At 43.0% G+C, this 18351-nt stretch overlaps 1 protein-coding gene and 1 non-coding gene across 3 annotated transcripts in view; both read left to right on the top strand.

Moving 5' to 3' along the window:
* The window catches only part of cdh8 (cadherin 8), an 87623-nt gene that overhangs the window by 969 nt on the left and 68303 nt on the right, over positions 1-18351 (top strand). The window lies entirely within an intron of this gene.
* LOC138411264 (small nucleolar RNA SNORA5) lies at positions 568-689 on the top strand. Its single transcript, XR_011243915.1, has one exon. It is a non-coding gene; the product is annotated as a small nucleolar RNA SNORA5 (small nucleolar RNA).

Below are 18351 nucleotides of genomic sequence, written 5' to 3'. Positions count from 1 at the left end.
GCCACCTGCTCCCTGGCCTGTGTGGAAGTGTCAGGTAGGTTTCAGGGGAGGGAACGGCTGCTGGCCAGCCTGGCCAAAGCAGCTTGTTCACAGCTCATTGCTGGGACTCACCTGGGGAGAGTCAGCCTGGCAGCCACGTCCACTTCCCTCCCCTAGAATATCGCCCAGCCATTCTGGCACGGGCAGAAATGCAGGCCATCAAGCATAATATTTGATCTTGTTCAGTAATAGCTTTTGCAAACAGTGCTTTGGTGCCTAACATTTGATAATTGGTGGGTATGCCTTTCTTGTTTGTGACATATTGCCATCATGATGCATTAAATTATATGTTCAACCTTTCAGACTGGGCACTTAAGCAGAAGGGCTCGGTTGCGTTTTTTGATGCACAAGAAAAAAAAAACATTTAAAATTTTACTCTGTTTACTTTGTTTCCTGTTTGCCCTAACTCTATCTCAAGCATTGTCATATGGCTGCATCAATTAAACATTTGCCGCCATGCGGGATTTCCACCTGTGTTTTCTAAATACCATACAAACACAAAAATGCTGTTAAGTGATGCATTAATTTTTCAGGCGAGTCAATTAGGCAGCCTCTGCTGGATTCGACAGTGGCTGCTCATCAGAAGGCTGAAACATTCAAACACTCACTGGGGCCTCTGTGACCGGACATGAGATTGGTATTTGAAGGTTAGATTGCAGCTGTGAGACACTGAGCATCAAAGATTTGACGGATCACCTGGCAAAATGTTGTGCTTTATAGACATTTAACCTGAAAATGTTTCCTAAAAAAGTTTTAAAAAAGGCACAAATGGAAACCACACAAGCGAGGCAACAGTCAAAGACTAAGAACACGCTCATGACAGAGTTTTGATTCGTAACTACAAGCTCACACTGCTCGCACTGTGCTGTGTGCCTCCGGCCGGAGCGTGACTCGTTCTGCAGACTGTCAACAGAGAATTGGTTGCACAAAATGAAGCTGTTCTCAGTCAAGAAGGATAAATGCTCTGAAGGTCTTAGTTAATGTTTTGCTACAAACACGAGTGTTGGGCAGGGTTCGTCACAGGTCTAAGCATCTTTCTGTTGAAGGACGATGCAAAGGATTGGGTGCGGGATAGAGGGGCAGCTCCGGATGAAGAAAAACGCGGCTTGCCGCTTGTGAGGCGATGATGATGGGTTGCGTTCATTGCAAGGTTAAGTGCTCATGAGTATGCCTGGCAGAGCTAAGATAAGTCCTTTGTTAACCCAGATGAGAACTGGTGTTGGTTTAAGAGTATAAATCTCTCTCCCTCCCAGTTCCTCCATCTAGTTTTTCTACCCTTTTCTCTGAGTTTTTCACAGTTAATTAAAAAATGAATCAAATGGGTGGGAGGTGTGATTCAAATGGGTCATACAGCCCTCTTTTATTTTTCACAATTTCCTTTGCTGTGTGAGGCTGCATCTATCTGTGGTTGTGGGCTGATTGTCAAGGAAGTCCAGGCCAAGGCTGGACTCTTTCCATCCTATACTTTTTTTATTGCTGGTGCACTCTGAGGTTTAATTATACTCGCATCCCAAATCTTTGTCGGTGACCGGGCTCCCCCTCGACTACAGCAACACTGGAACTGAGAGTGAGAGACAGTGTTTGTGAGAGGGACAGAGAGAGATTGTGCCATCGATTTTCAACGGCGTGCCGTTTGCCGTGTTCTTTCTCAGCACCCTATTTAGCATTTAATGCATGAAAGCAAGGGGGGCGAGGGGAGGCGGAGGTGGGGAAGAGTGAGAAGGACGGCCACAAGGCGTGACAGCACCCTTCCTTTTCACTGTTCTTGTTCAGCGCGTCGTTTTCGTGACATTGTGATTCACTGAGCGGCGCGTTCGTCAGCCCCCCGTCAGTCCCGGGGAGGCAGGCGTGCAGTACCTGTTAAAGTGAAGCAGGGGAGACAGCTGTGAAAGCTTGTTGCTCGGCTGTAGCTTAAAACGAACACGGTGTTGGAAGGGATTTTAGGATTACTCATCATGAGCCAGGGACAGTTCAGAAATAACCCATCATTAGGAGCAGAAATAGGCAAATGGAGTGCGAAGGTAGATAGGCCCTGAACCGACTGATTTAGGTGACGCACATTTGCTCATTGTTGATGACGAGTGGGAGATACCACTCCAACGAGTAATGACTCTCATGTAGACCTCTGGAAGGAAAAGAGAGGGTAATTTTAGGCAAAGCAGCTCTTGATTTGCCAATCGCAGATACGTAATGAAAAATTATAGCCTGGGTTTTAAAATGAAATGAGAGTTCAGTCATTTCTAGGTTGCAACCTCATCGAAGACTTCGTTTAATTTTCTGGCCAATCCAGATATTCTGCAGCGTTAGCCCAAAAGTTTGCCATTTCAATCAAAGCTATTTCAATTATTCAAACATACAAAGAAGCAACTCATTTAAATTTGGCCATTAAAGACAAAACAGTGCCTTAGAACAAAAGACAAACAGTGAACAAATTGCTGTATGTGCACCAAAGAGAAAGCACAATGTGTTTTCTTTGTAGCGTTAGTTGGATTGATGGCAGTTAGCGCTGGAATTTCTCACAGCCTCGGACGTAACTTTCCCAGACTCCTTTTACTTCCTGGCGATCATTTAGCATATGGTGTGGAATAATGATGGATTTAAGTCTGCTGAATTGTAGTGCAGATGTGCTAAATTCACTGGTCCCTCATCCAATTGTCCAACACTTTTATCTGCCACAGCATCATGTGTTTCTTCTCCACAAAGAGAATTGATTATCGAGCATTAATATTCATCGATTCTGGCTGAACTGCAAGATTGCAAAGGACTGACAGCAACACGGAAAGAAAAGGAAAGACTTTGATTATTGATTCAGAGAAGACAATGGATATATCTGTTTGAACAAAGAAGAAATAGTAACTTTGTGTATGTGCTGAGGAGAAGGACGCACAAGCTTCGTTCTTCCAAACAAGTTGTTAGACAGGATTCCCAACAAGAAGGACCAACGCAGGACCAGATTGCTGGTGTAATGTAAGAATGTAGGTTTTTTCGGTACAAGCAAAGGCGGTGTCCGTAACATACACACACACATGCACACGCACACATGCACACACGCACACATGCACACATACGATACCCTTTTCTAGTTCTGACTTGTCTCAAATGTTTCAATCGTTCTTACTTGCTTTCCCCTTCACAGCTACATTTAGCTGAAACTGTAATATAAGTCAAGATTGGAGTTTCTTTTTGTTTTGGCTCAGTTTACCACCCTGATGTGGACCTGAGTAAACCCTTTTTTATCTGGGATAGTTTTCCGAATTCACTTTAGTCCTCTTTGCTGCTTTTGTTGCTTTCTGCACTTTCGACTGCAAGTACAAGATGTGGGACATCAGTCTATAAATACTGATGCGAGAGCTACTTCTGCTCGGCTGGATTGCCTTTCTCTGTCTCTGTCCCCCTCACCTCCGCCTCTCTTACTCTCTCTCAGTGATGGGGGCGATTATGGAGAGAGTGACTCTTGAGCCAGAGTAAGCTTGGCTCCAGGGGCCGACGGGGTGTGGTACGACGGCATTGTTAAAATATCTCCAAGTGTTTGGCTTTGGTGGTGCGAGGCAGCGAGGCAAAGCTAAGCGGGATTGAGTCCTGAATGCAGCTGCGAGGGCAGCCTGAGACTCCCATGTCCTGCCAGAGCGACCTACTGTTGCTGGTTTACAACAGATCAGAGGTTGACCCCCCCTCTTGACTGAGTCATGCCAGTGTAGGACCCCTCCCTGGACACACTGGCTGCAGCTATTGAGCCAGTATAAGACTTGGCCTTAGATTGATGGATGAGGAGGGGGGGTTAACGAGAATATTAGCTGAATTATTGCTAGTGATTGATAGTCATTATGACACAAATTATATGCATTGGCTCGGATATAATACATTCTCAAATATAGCTCACATTAGACACAGGTTCCCATGCATTAGTGAGAGAGTTGAAGCAAAAACTGTCATTCAATTCAGGAAAAGAAGACCCTGTCAATGTTTGCTGGACTTAATTTCATTCCATTTGGTTTCTCACACCCACAGCAGCTCCTGGAATACAGCTCTGTAATCTCTCTTCAGGCAGCACCACAAAGATCCATATTGAGCTGCAGCCTCGCAGCAGCTCCTCTGTCTCTCAGGCCTTAGATCTCCATTCACTCCTCTTGTGTAATTTAGAAAAAAACATGCTAACACTCCTCTGTCCTTCGCTTCTTCTCCCCTCTGTTCCTGCGCTCCTCTCTTTCCCCATGGCTCACCTGTACAGTAGTGTATATCACTAATGCTGGCAGGGCCAGTATATCAATGGGCCATGGTCACAGTCTCCCTCTTCCTTTCCAATCTCTCCCTGTGTCTGTCCCTCCCGGTCTGTAATAAAACACTGGGCCCAGCGGTGGCTCTGATAGAGCTGTGAGATCACATTAGTGCTGCCCTCGAAGAGCTTGACAGGTTGTCTACGGCTTCGTGTTGTCGTCCTGATTCCTATTAACAAGCTGCTATACGTTTGTCTGCATGTGTGTCATAACAGCACATTCCATTTGGGAGTGTAGCAGAACAGGATGAGATGAGCAGACACAGGCCTGGATGGAGCATATTTAGACACGAGGGTTGTGTGGGCAACAGTAAATACAATGTGTCCACGAAGCTTTATAGCTGGTGTATCTTTGCAAACATTTGCAGGGTTGTCAGTGCGGCCATATTTATGAAAGATTTCTGCTGTATGTGGGTTTTAAGCAGAAATTGCAGTCTGAAATCTGTGGTAGCTCAAATTTACAGGTGAACACCTCACTGACAATATTACTTTTCCAGCATTGCTTGTATCTTAACTGTTATTGCCAAGTAATTTAGTTGTTTTTTTTCAACCAGGCTGTCAGTGATCATTTTATAGAAGTACCATAGTGAGCACTCACACTATTGGCACATGTGTCATCTTTTCAAATATCCCTCATTCTGTTTCGCTCTTCATGTCTTTTTAAACACACCCACGCATATAAACATGGAGCACACGCAGCTCACAATGTCCCAGCATTCCCTCTCACATGCACCCGACGACTACTGCGCACTAAATCACATGCCGTATTCTAAATCACATGCTGTATTCTCTCCCTGTGTATTTTCATCAGGGAGATGCAATCATGTTTCAGTTCAGTGTATCATAAGGAGGCACAGGACGCGTCTTGTCCGCCATCACTGGAAGCTCTCCTGTGTACATGCATCAGCTGCAATAATAATTTAACAGGAAAGCACATCCATTCACACGGCTTCAGAGTCCCTGAGCAAAATAACAAGCTCCCTGCCATCACTCACATCTGCGGCTCCGAATCATTAAATCCATGTTGTACAGTGAGTCGTTCACGCGGGGGCCCACTTCCTGAGCTTCTACATCAGGGCTAATTCATGGAAAATGGCCCTTTTGTGGTTTCACCTTAGACCGCGACGCCACGATTCTCTCCCATCTCGGTGTTTGTCAGTCAACAGTGTCAAAGTCTGCGAGTGCAAATCCAGCAAAAGCCCCCCCACCTCTCATTAAGTCAAACTGGCCCCCCCTCCTCCCTTTAAGTGCCCTCCCCTCCTCTTTGCCTCCCCACATGCTCCCTGGCTCACCGGGCTTGGCCTGGGCTGGATGTGCGGAGGTGGAGCGCTTAGCAGGCTAAATCATCTGGCGCTTTGCCTTGAACTTTGCTCTAACTAATTTATAGGAATTAAAGCAGTTTGCCTCAAAAGCTTGGCTCGTGCCAGCTTGGGCTAATTTACTTGAGTTTCTTTTGAAAATAATGTATTTTTTTGTAGTTTGGATTATATCTTTTTCAAAGCATCAGGAAACGTATTTGCAATTTAAAAGGCTTAAACCTCTCGGCTTTTGTGCTGCGCTGACATACAAATGATTGTTTATTTCTCAGACAAAACACTGACTTGTGTATAATCATATTTTAAACAGGCAGTGACAGACGACTAAATTAAGGCAACATTAAAGAGCCTGATGTTGGACATTCTGTTTACTTGAGAATCTGGGCTGTGTTTTCCAGTCAAAGACGCCGGCCAAGCATCAGTAGCAGTAAATGAGGTTACAGTTATTTAAATCAGATTATTCAAATCAAAAGATTATGATTATCTGAAACCTGCTAATTGGCCCTTGCCTCTGACATAGTGGGTGCAGGCACAAGCCACAGCAGCAGCGGCAGCTGAAGATTCCTGCTCCCTGTGCCAGTGTGCTCTTGTGGGCTCGATGTTTGGCTCCGCTCCCCAGGCAGCTCCTCTCCTATAGATAGAGCCCAGCATATATGCGAAATGCTGCAGGCGGCTGCAGGCAGCTTATCCCCGCGCCTCTGCTCCCATGCACGTCCCATCAGCCAAACTGGGACTGGCGGAGTAATCTTGTTAAGAATGGATGTTGTTATTGTGCGGCTGGATGTGCATTTGGCTTCATGGTTAGGCAAAGAGCACATGTGGGCTGGAGCCAGGGAGACAATGGGGAGGGAGTTTTGGAGCGAGTGCCTATTTCTGGCACTTAAAAGATGACAGTCCTCAATCCTCTTCCTCCGCCTCCTTACTTTCCCTCCTCACTCCTTCCCTACGTTCTCCCTACATTCCTCACCGCCTCAAATAACATAATAACAACAAAGCTGCTTCAGTAAACAGCGGATGTGACATTTACTTGGAGATCAGTGTCTTCACCTATAACAGGTATTAAAGATGATGATTATCATCACTGCAGAGCCACAGGCAGCGGGTTGCTCACCTCAATCACTGAGTTGACAGAAAAAAAACAAAAAAACAGGAAGAATCAATGGCTCCATCCAGTGTTTTTCTTCTCTCTCAATGCAACCACTCCTAACGCTGGTATCTGGGTGCCAACAGACTGTGGCTTTGACCTTTCTCACAAATGAATTATTTTGGTTTAATGATCCCTTCTGCTGGAAGAATGAAAAGATTGCTAAAATAATAGCCAAGGGAGGAGAGGGGGTATAAAAATGGGCAACACACACACCGCTTACATACACTCTACGTATGAACACCTGTATCCCTCTAATAACGCCTCATCTTCACGTTTGTCTCTAAGACGCACGCGAAACATTCAGATGGAACCTTACAAATGAACTGACTTCAAGAGATATAACAAGCTTTTGTATGTGTGTGTGTCTGTGTGTATGTGCGTGTGTGTGAAAGTGACACTTTAGATTTTTTTTTTTTTACTCCTCCAATGTTTGATTAATTCTTCTTTTTTTCTCCCCGTCGGATCAGAAAAGGGGGGGATAGGGGGGTGGATGCATGAAAAATTCACAACGTTATAATATAAAATCCAGATGAATTATGAATGCTTAATGGGAATCAGGGCGGACCGTGCAGGATGTTGAAATTGTTCTCAAAGAATCGGCAGTGTATGCGCCCCACGTGCACAGCGAGGGACACGGCATGTTACGTTGCCTCTCTCAGCTGCTCTCTCCTCTCTCGATGGCAACAAAATGAGGTGTTCAGGGACACTGAGTGGAGGATGCCAGAAACATGTGAAAAGCTTTTAGGGGCTAGAAGCCGTCTGTTATTGAAGTCTAGCTAATTGCCTTTATCCTAGCCGCTTGTTGTTGTGCTTGTGGATTGGACATGCAGCAATGGTCTAACTGATGAAATATTAAAGAATCTTTACTAACACCCGCTCTTCTCTATTGTTTTTTAACTAAATGCAGAGGTTCAAGGAAAAAAACAACTTTTCCTGTTATAAATAATAGAGCATCCAGTTAGTGTTACATTATCACAGTTGAGTTTGATGAAAGGCTGGACTGGTGTCATGTTGGAGTAAACACTTAGTTATCAAAGTGAAGCAGTGTTGTCTCGGTCGATTGCTTGAGACTTGATGATGACTTCAGAGAATTACTTTCATCAAAAATTATTTTCTTTCAGGATAAAAGACATGTTTCTACATATTTTTAGAAATTGCATCAAAGCTTCAACGTCCCATGGCAGCAGATGCTTTGGAGGAGACCCTTACCCTAAGCACTGGAAATCATCATATTCTCTGTCAGTACCTTAGCAATATTAAAACACAGGTTTTTATGCTGAATTGTAATGTATGCTCTGCTGCTAAAAGCAGAGAGTCCAAATGGACAATACTGTCCAGTCATGGTAAATGAACACCTGCTGAGTCACTGGCACCAATGAAATTGAATTAGCAACTACTAGAGACCACTGATGGAAAAGACAATGTCACTGTAGAGGAATGAATAAAATAAAACCAGATATTTTGTCTGCTTGAAAAAAAAAAGGAATTTATTAATTATAACTCAAAAATGTTAATTTCTTTTTTCAATAATAATAATAAATGCATATTGATGAGTGATTTTGAAATAAAAATGTGTCTCTTCTTATCAGGGTCACAGGGGGTTCGGAGTGTGTCCCAGTCTGCACTGACTGGCACAAGAGGCAGGGCACATGCTTTAACACACATACAGGCAAAACATTCACATGGGCAAGTTAGAGTTTCCAGTTCACCTAAGTTGCCTGTGGGCAGAAACCAGAGCAGACAGGGGCATATGGGTGTGCTGCATTTATTTCTAAATGTTTTATTTGGTTATTTTTTAAGCTACTTTTTAAATAACAAGCTAGTTACAGTAAAAACAATAATAATAGCTTGATGTGTTAGTCACTCTTAAGTCAACACATTTAAGAATGCCGTTTCAGTGACGCGTCAAACAAAAAAAACAAAAAAATCCAATGTTGTCAACAATATTATCCTTTAAGGAAATTCTCTTCAGATACAGAGCGGTGAAAATAAGAAGATACTTAAAATTTCATACAAAACAACAAACCGGGGAGCTGTATCTTGGAGGGAAACCCCCTCCGAGTCTCATGAGATGACACTCTTCGCCTCTAAGAAGAGGAGCACTCTGCCAAATGGCACAGTGCCCTTTTATGTTGCTTTTCTGCGCTTTATCTGTATCGTGATGCCGCGTTGTCGCTGTTAGCTGACGAGTACGAGGAGCAGCTGTGGTGAGGCAGCGATATTTTAATGGCTCCTCAGATCTTTGGTTGGTTTGTCATCGGGGGGAGAACGACCTGGGCCAGCCCCAAAGCCCATGTAGCCTCAATCTGGATGGAGGCAGACACACAGGTCCTCGTTTCCCTCCATCTCAATCTGTGCTGCCCTCCATGTGTTTACAGAAGCCGGCAACCGCTTGAATCACCACTTGCCAAGATGTGGCATGTTTATCAGTGTCTCGCTCCGCACACAGTAGCACTCGGCCACATAAACACAGATGCACATCCAAACGCAAACACACGTTGTCTATGTTTCTCATTGAGTGGCCAGATAAGAAAACTGTGTACCTGTGCATACACATGTGCATGTGCCTCTCTGTCGGTGTGCATGTGTGTGAACATAATGTGTGCTAACATCGTATTTGTCTTGATGACCTTTTCTTCTTTGTTGATGCCCGGTGTTTTTATAAATACCATGCTGATATTTCTGGGATATGTAATTACCACACCACAGCAGCACTCTGCCTCTTTATTAGTTTTCTGACAATGGCCTTCCTCGTCACCACTGAGTGCTGTGTGTGTGTGTGTGTGTGTGTGTGTGTGTGTGTGTCTACGTATGATTTAGTGAGAGTGAGGCTCTTCTCTTGTCCTTTTTTCACAACTGAATCCGACAGACACTCCTCATGCAGCTGCTCACATACATCTGATAAAGACAATGGAATGAGTGTGTGATGTTGCTGCTATTTATGTCGGTTTAGCTCGACAATAGTTATATTATCCATGATATCCCATTTCTTATCCAGTTATTCATCCACTTCTTAGAAATGATCTCTCAGGATTCATAAATGGATCATATGCAGTCCAACACATAGATGAAATTAGGATGGAGGGATTTACACTGAGCTGAGATACCTGAGTGCTCTGTATTAGTATTCACATCAGATGTCTCGAGCAGGATTTCCACACACAATATGTGTGCTAACATTTACAATGCACAAATCAGAGCGGGATTCCTGCCTTTGTTGCATCACTCGTGCGGAGGGAGAATGGATGTCAAAAAGGTCTCAGTGAATACATAATTGGATGGTGCTCTGCACAGGCTCAGCGTTTGTCGATAAGGATCACACTCCCCAGGTTTGACTCTGGGGATTAGGGCAGAGGCTGTTTGATCTCTGTGGTTTTGCATAAAAATCACAAGTCTCCTGAATCCTGAAGCAAAGGAGCTGAGTTAGCTAATTGGGAGGTGCTGCTGCATGCATAGACTTCCACTGTAGCTCCGTGTGTCCTCAAGATGCCTTTGACAACGTGACAATTACAGTAAAGTCAGAGTAGTGTGTTAATGATGCTTTCAGAGTGGAGGAGAATAGACTAGAGAATAGTTTGGAGATTTGAGCCGTGGAGCAATTGATGCACTGTAACAATTCTTTCAATACAGAAAAAAAACTAAGTATAAAACCGTTTGGCACAAAAAACCTCATTCAAATCACCGGGCAACTGAACCACCAAACTGAAATCATTCATTGTTAAACAGAAGCCATGGACAGCCTCAGCACGTCAAAGTTTTTCCTGAGACACTGAGAGCTACATTCAGGGTCCCCTGCGTCCACATCCGATCCACATGCACCTAAGACGCCAACACAGCAAAAGCAGTGAGGGGTGTGCCAGTTACGGAACATAATTGCTACTAATGACCATTAGTAGTTTGGTTTTCATCCTCCAGGGGCTGCAGAAAAGGCCTTTCGTCTTATCAGTTGATTGGAAGCAAATAGAAGGGGCCGGATCCTGCATATTAAGTAAACAGGGGGGTAGAATGGTGTTACTCTATCAGGGGGGAAGCCTAATGGAGTGGCAGGGAGCACATCCTCTGCTAATGCCTGAGCTGCAACAAATGGACAACTGCTCACAAACCTCTGCTTCACTTGTCAAATATCGGTAGCATTTTTTTTTCTTCTGCCAGCTGAATAGAGAAAAAAAAAAGGTTGCATCAGTCTCCGGCTTCACTTTATTTTCCTGCTCCTAGCAGCTAAAAGCTGTAGACCTCTGTGCTGATCTGTAGTAAAAAAAGACACTTGTGCTTTTCCAGCAGCAGCGCTGGTAACCAACTGTCAGCGATGGCATTTTTTCCTCTCTGTGGATTCATTTGCATTATGCAAATGAACAATTGATATGGATCTTTTCCCCTTCGATGAACATTTTGCACAGCAATTTGCCAGGCAAGTAATTACTTATTGACAGAGGGATATTACACAGGAAATTGTTGCATAAAATGGCAAAGTCGTCTCATTGAAGTGGAGGCAAAAAGTCATATGAATAACAATAATAAAATTAGAAATCATCAGCTAAATGGACACGAGTTACGGGGGGCTGCGCTCATCACGCCTGTTCTCACTGCGCTCTCTTCACCACCACCTGTGGTTGCACTCTGGGATCGTGACTTTGCATTTTAATTAATTCCAAACATTATTAAGGATCCAAATTCACTGTTTCACTCTGCTGCTCAATGCAATGTAGCTGAGCTGCAGGAATATCAGCAATTATCCATATTGTGATGGAATAGTTACGCTGTGTTTGTGTAAACTGCATGTCCCATTGTGTCGTGATGAGTAATAAAGGCTTTTTCAAAACTCTTAACATGGTGAAAAGAGTCTGATCTGAGAAAAGAGTTATAGAATACTTGTAAAACAAATTGATTTCTCAGAAACTGCTCATTCAGCAGCACTTCCTGCACTTCCAGCATATGTAGAAGTGGAAAGATACGGTGAGGAGGTTTTCCCAGTTTATTTAGATGGACATCATGTTTAAGTTACAGCACACACGTCTGCAGTTAGTTTCAACAAGATTCCCTCTGTTGAATTATAAATCAAAGGCTGGTTTCAAAAGCTATGTAAATGCATTAAACTACTGTCTTAAGGCCAGTTTTTCAGCACAGGACTATTTCAGCTCCAAGGCAACATCAAAACAACCAAAACCATGGTGCACTTCAACACTTTGACCTTCAATAACCTTGAACAAAAAATCTAATTCCTAATGTTTCATCTCATAGCTGTATTTTCTATTGTCTGTTTCCACCTTAAGAAATTGTTTCCCCGCACACTGATGCCAGCGTGTCTTCGTCAGCACCATTCTGGCTGTAATATCAAGCATCCCGAGAGATTGGCACCTGGAGGAAGGCAGAAAAAGGGAAAAGAAAAAAAAGGGCCAGTGTGCAGCTGCATTTTCTTTCTCAGTAATCGAATCCCTCAAAAGGGGCCCATTTTTCTTCATCTCCCCAGGTCCACAGGACCTTTAAACAGAGCAAGGCACCAAAAGAAGGCGCCATAGAACACAATTATAATTCCAATATAGTCTTGTAAAGAAAATGTAAACAGATAGCCAGCCTGCAAAGCTGCCCCCATTTTCCCAGAAGACTGGTAATAAAGTAGAAAAGATGTAATACTGGAAGAGGCTTTTTACCCCCTGTCCTTTTCTCACTCCAGAAATTGAAAAAGTGCAGTGCTCTGCAGTGACACTGGTGGAAGGAGGGATACTGAGATTTATGAGAGATTTAAAGGTGAGACAGAGGAGATTTTACCAGAGGCATAATGCAGTTTTGCAAATGAACTCTAATACATGAGCATTGATAAGGATAAATGATAATCCGTAGCACCTGCAGAGCCCTAATTTCCACTGCTGTAATGTTTTGCCACAGGCTTAATTTCAGAACCCTCAACTACAGGGAGCAAATTTTGACTTGTGAAAGTTCCCTGTTTTTCTCAATGGCAAATCTTGCATTATTTGGGCGAGACGTTTCCATTCCTCTGCATCGTTTCCTCCTCTCTTGAATATTCCATTTGTTGTGTGCCATCGTGGGGGTAGCATTTGTTTTATGACTGATTTTCTTTTTTTAATTTCTTCCCCAGTTTCTTCTCCGATCATTGGAATGCAGAGAAAGCAGCAATAGGCTGCTTATCATAATGTCTCCGGCAGTGGTTGCAACTGTCCCAATAATTACTGGTAGTGGAAGCTGCTTGGGCAACACAGCTCAAGGGTGTGAGTGCATGCTGACTGTCATGTGGGGTCAAGAGTGTTCTGTTTGTAAAGCAAACTGAGTAAAGATATAATGGAGTAATGGCATGTTGTTCTTTGTTTTTGTAGCTAGATCTGTGCGGTTTAAGGCCTTCCCTATGAAACTGTTGGCCCTCCCTGCTTTACAAATGGACATGGCTCCAGCTTTGATACGCGATATAAACGTGACGCGCTAATTTTCACCTTTTTACCACATCTTTCAGAAGCACAAACACTGTAAACACACCTATCAACCTGCTCACCAGAAACACAGCAGCTCCACTTAATGTTTTACAGTCTATGGGCTACACACAGCGTGTCACAGGTATACCAACGACGCTTGCCATGCTAAGTAGCTGCTAGCCACCATGCAGGTCCTTTGAAGAGTGCGGTGCCCTTTTGAAACACACACAGACCACAGCTTTTGTTTTTGGCTCTCATTTACTCATTACTTTATTCAGTTGTGTTTCTGGTCGTGTGTTCAGGGGTCACATCTATAGATCCAAGAGGCGTGGTCTGAGCACAAAGGGATGTTATCGATGAAGAATAGTTTTTTTTGTTCGAGATGCCGGTGCTAGTGCGACATCTAGTGGCAATGAATACCATGTATGTTACCTTCAAGCAAAAAAATCCAATGCAACTGTGACAACTTCAAGTTATAGTAAGATCTGATTCTGTGACCTTTACCACTACAGTGTTAACCCGATCTGGTAGTTACTCTCTTAGTTCCTGGAGTCGCCTCGTTGGATGATTGTGAGGGGCTGCACAATTTACCGCTAAGGGTAAATCACACAAAGAACGAGGAAGGCATGAATGTTTGTACTTGCGTGAATGAATGTGCGTGTTCGAGACTCTCAGGCCAAGAGGCAGTAAGGCCCAGCAGGCCATGAAGGCGTGGAGGAGGGGGGGGGTGTGACAGTTTAGTGTGAGAAGGGGAAATGGCTTGGTGCTATTGCAGCTAGTCATCCGTCTGCTGTGACACCCAGCGTGCATGGAAGATGTCCCCGGGCAAGGCAGAGAGAGGAAGTGTGGTCGCGCTGAGGAGTGGGCGGCAGAGTGGAAGTGTCTTTGTAAGTGTCACTCTGTCCCTGGTTCCTTGTCTGTCTGTTGCACACGGATGCTGTATCTTTATACATGCTGTTGCTTTCCTAAACGTGCCCTCACAAAAATGTTTAACCTGGTGCAACAACTTAGCACCTTTTGTTGTGAACGAGAGGACGGAAACGTCCAGGTTCTGCAACTCATAGTGAGGAGCAGCACAAATGAAAAGACCAGGAAAAAAGACACCAAGGTTTATTTTAGTGTTTGGGATAAGTTACTAAGTATGTGTTTGCAATGTTTACAGTTAAGTTACTTATTCTTGTTTACATATATATATTTACATGTAATGATGTGTTGAATCTGCCCCTAACCTCAGTCTGAGGCCTGACTGGCTTCTTATTGGTTAGTACACTCACATGAGAGTCAGACGCAGGAAGTGTGCTGTTGTTGTGAGCTTGATGACCAAGTGTTGAGAAAGTAAAATGGCTTAAGTTATCCGTCTACATTCTGTTCTTTCTATTAAGAGTGATCCAACCACCCCACAACGGACCTTCATGTTACACTACTACGCACACAGATTTCAAACAGAGCAATTCCATCTATTGAAGAGGTAGACGGGAAACTCGTTTTCACATCATCATCATCGTTTTTGCCTTTATTAGAGGTTCAGACATGGAGTTACTTTTGGTAATGAATCAAATTTCAAATTTCAATTTTTTTTGCCCTCCATAGTAGGAAGGAATCTGAAAGGGCCATGCCCACTCACTACAGATTTCAGACACTGCCAATATATCTATATATTTAAATACACATATATTTTGTTATTATCATTGTGTTTTTATTTCAATATTATTTTTGTATTCTTTTGTATTTTACTTTTCTTTCCTTTTTTTTCTATTCTTTCTTCCCTAATATTATCTTCCGATTTAATTATTGTCATTGGATTGGGATCTTAAGTGCCCCGGGTCTATCAGTGGTATTTTTTAATTTGTTTTAATTAATTAATTAATTTGTTTTATTAGTCACTTACTAACAATACTGCAAGTAACTATGACCATTTGTGAATAATTGTAATTTTCTAAGAATTATTAAGTACACAATGTGCTTGAACAAAAACAAATGTTCATTGAAATATATTCATTGATGTGTGGCTTTACTCAGAGCTATAGAGGTAACAGTAAATAAGGAATGAGCACCTTACTGAATCAGATAGTGTGTATGGATGTTGGACATATAATTGTATCCTCTGTGTAAATTCCAGATCTGCCGTTGTCTTGAGCAAATCAGTTTAAGCATGTTTGATATTCACTGTCACTGGAGAGAGCAAGTCGTGCTGGTTTATTTCTCCTTTTCTTATTACCAGCAATCGTCATTAGCAGCATTACCTTCAGAATCAGGTCTCTCACCGTGGGATACACAGTTGTAGGAGGAAGAGTGATAAAGAGAGACCAAGATAAACTGAGGGAGAGCTAGAGTTGCTGGGGATTTTAATGGCTCCTGGTCACCAAGTGTGGTCATGAGCCTCAAGTGCATCCGACAAGGTCTAACCAAAAGCCCCATGCCGTGTGAGTGACAGCATCAAAGTGCATCTGCATACTGAGGGCAATTCTCCCAGCTTTCTGATTTCTTTGCAATTAAAATGGGTGCAGGGATGGAAACACACGCTGTGATTATTCTTCCCTTTTCTCTATTTTCTTTCCCCTATACTCTCTTTCTTTTTTTCCCTCTTCCCTCCCGTAAACAACACCGTCGCTCCTCCCGTTTGCCGTTTGTTATTTTTGTGTACATTATTTCCAAACCCTCAGGAGGCCCAAAGGAGGACAGGGGGAATTAAAAAAAGGTAGAGAAAAAGCTGATGGGTGAAAATGTAGAAAAGACACCAAAAGAGATGTAGCTGAGACAGACTGAGGGGGAGAGTGTGAGGTAGCTGGATTTTCACACTATTACTGTCTGAGCGTTTTAGCACCTTGCAACGCCATATAAAAAAAATGACATGCTGCTGCATGAAAACATCTTTCTGGAATATGACTGTGTGACCTTACAGTCATTACAGTGGCTTGTCTTTAACCAGGAGCATCAGACATTTTCTGTGCGTCCGTTTCTCCACTACTACATATTTCTCAATAAATACATCAAACACTACAGACTCATCAAATAGCATTTTTTTATCAGTACAAACCAAAGACTCCAGCAGGATGAAATTTATTTGTCAGGTATAAACTCTAACTTCCTTTCTCTCCCTCCCATTAGTGGATTGGCTACTCAAGTGCTTTTTCCCCGTCAAGGGAGCTGCAAAAACTCTGTACGAGCCAGAATGATAGAAATTACTTTTCTGGCTTCTCTGTGTGGCACTTGTATGAGGCCAGGAGTGTATTTCAAATGTAATTGAGTCTGCTGTGTTCACAAAGGCAAAGTGACCGAAGCGGCGCACGTTATCTGGCTCTTGGATGTGTGGCCAAACTTTTTATCCTTCTACAATTCAGCTGGAGCTGGTCGGCAATGACATGTGGATGGTTTTGTACTTGTGTCCTTCAACCTCCTCCCCGCCCTCCAAATTGACTCCAAAGCTCCTCCATTTGGCTTCTATTTTATTAAATGAAAAGACCTCAGGTTGCGAGGAGTACACCGTCACTTGCTCGCAGCATCACACTCGACAGCTCCCTCTGGGGATGCCACCAAATTCAATTTTACTTTTACTGCCAGTCTAATGAAGACGACGACCCTACGGAACAAATGCAAACTAAAACGTTTTAATCTGTCACCAGCTCTCTCTAACATTATTCCTGATTCTGTGACATGTTTTTTTCATCCACCCGTACCAACGGTGCAGGTCAATAGGTCTGGCCACCCCGCTTCTGTGTATGTAAGCAGTTTTGCCAGCATCTGGAGCGGCTAAATGGATATTGGAAGCTGTTGCTGGAGCCGAAAGAATGTTGGACAATGGTTGAGATTGATGAGTATTTGGGCGCTTTCCCTGTGACCCCACCGCATCTGGCAGGAACAAAGTCAGGCAGGTGTGACAGCCAGCATCCATCTACTAGTCACACTACAACACACACACACACACACGCACGCACCCACACACGAACCTATGCACAGTGCAGTCTGCGTCTTCCACACATTTTAGCAAGCAAGGATGCACACATTCATTCACACACACACACACACACACACACACACACACACACACACACACACACACACACAATACTGAGTGCCTTCCTGGCAAGCTCCACTGTGTCTTTCCAGAAAGGAGTCGTTGTAGCAGCAATGACTTCCTTCAAACGTCTGCTAACTCTCAGGTCTTATTATGGGAGACAAATAGCATGTCATACCTCCTAACTTGTAAGCACCAGACATGACAACCATCTCGTCACATTCTCACTTAACTATGTCCTCCTCTGTTGGCAAAACCCACATGCTGGGATTTGACATGTAGTCCTTACTAATATATAATATGGCTTTGTTGGCCAAGTATGTGTACACATACAAGTAATTTGACTCATGTTTAATATTGCTGTCAGTACTTACTGACTTATAGGGGGGAGGAAACAAAAATAGTACAACGAAAGGTACAAAAACACATACATTATAGTAGTGGATACTCTAGACTTTACCGTAGTATAGTATGTGAAAAGAAAGTATGGAGAGTTTTCAGTAAAACACTAATCACCAACACCATAAAGTATGCACCATGAGAGCATGTACACAAGTCAACTGGCTCTCTATGCTCTGAGCAGCAAGTTGTGAAAATAAGCAATTATTTACTGCAGTGAAATAAATAACATATTGTGGTGGATGGACATAGTGGGCTACATTTCATATCCGAGGAAGATATTCGTTTAAAGTTATATAATATAGATATTAGACTGTCAATGTCATGTCTAATGGCATGAAGGTCTCGAACCTCATCAGAATTTCTACATTGTGCTATCAATTACATTATGAGTTACAATGTTTTAATGAGCAGTGATCGTTTATGTTTTAACTTTCTGAGGATTATAAAAATAGTGGGGTATTATTTCTGGAAATAGATTTTGGTCTTGATTTTTTTTTTTTGCGTGTGCAATTGTTTTCATCACAGTGTTTATCACAAATGCAATTTCAATCATTTCCAAATCTGAGATAGCTATCTACAAACCTGAGCGATCCAACCAACACCATCTGCATGGATGAACATGACTGCACATATCTTTCATCTAGCTCTTGTTTTCATTACAGTTCTGATTTCCATCCAGCTCAAAAATGCATACAGAGCCACGCTATTCATCTTAATCAACTCAGCAGAGACAAAGG

The sequence above is a fragment of the Paralichthys olivaceus genome, chromosome 1 (assembly GCF_024713975.1).
Source record: "Paralichthys olivaceus isolate ysfri-2021 chromosome 1, ASM2471397v2, whole genome shotgun sequence".
Taxonomy (NCBI): domain Eukaryota; kingdom Metazoa; phylum Chordata; class Actinopteri; order Pleuronectiformes; family Paralichthyidae; genus Paralichthys; species Paralichthys olivaceus.
Note: the sequence above shows the minus strand (reverse complement) of the source record. Positions and strands in the feature narration are given on the sequence as shown.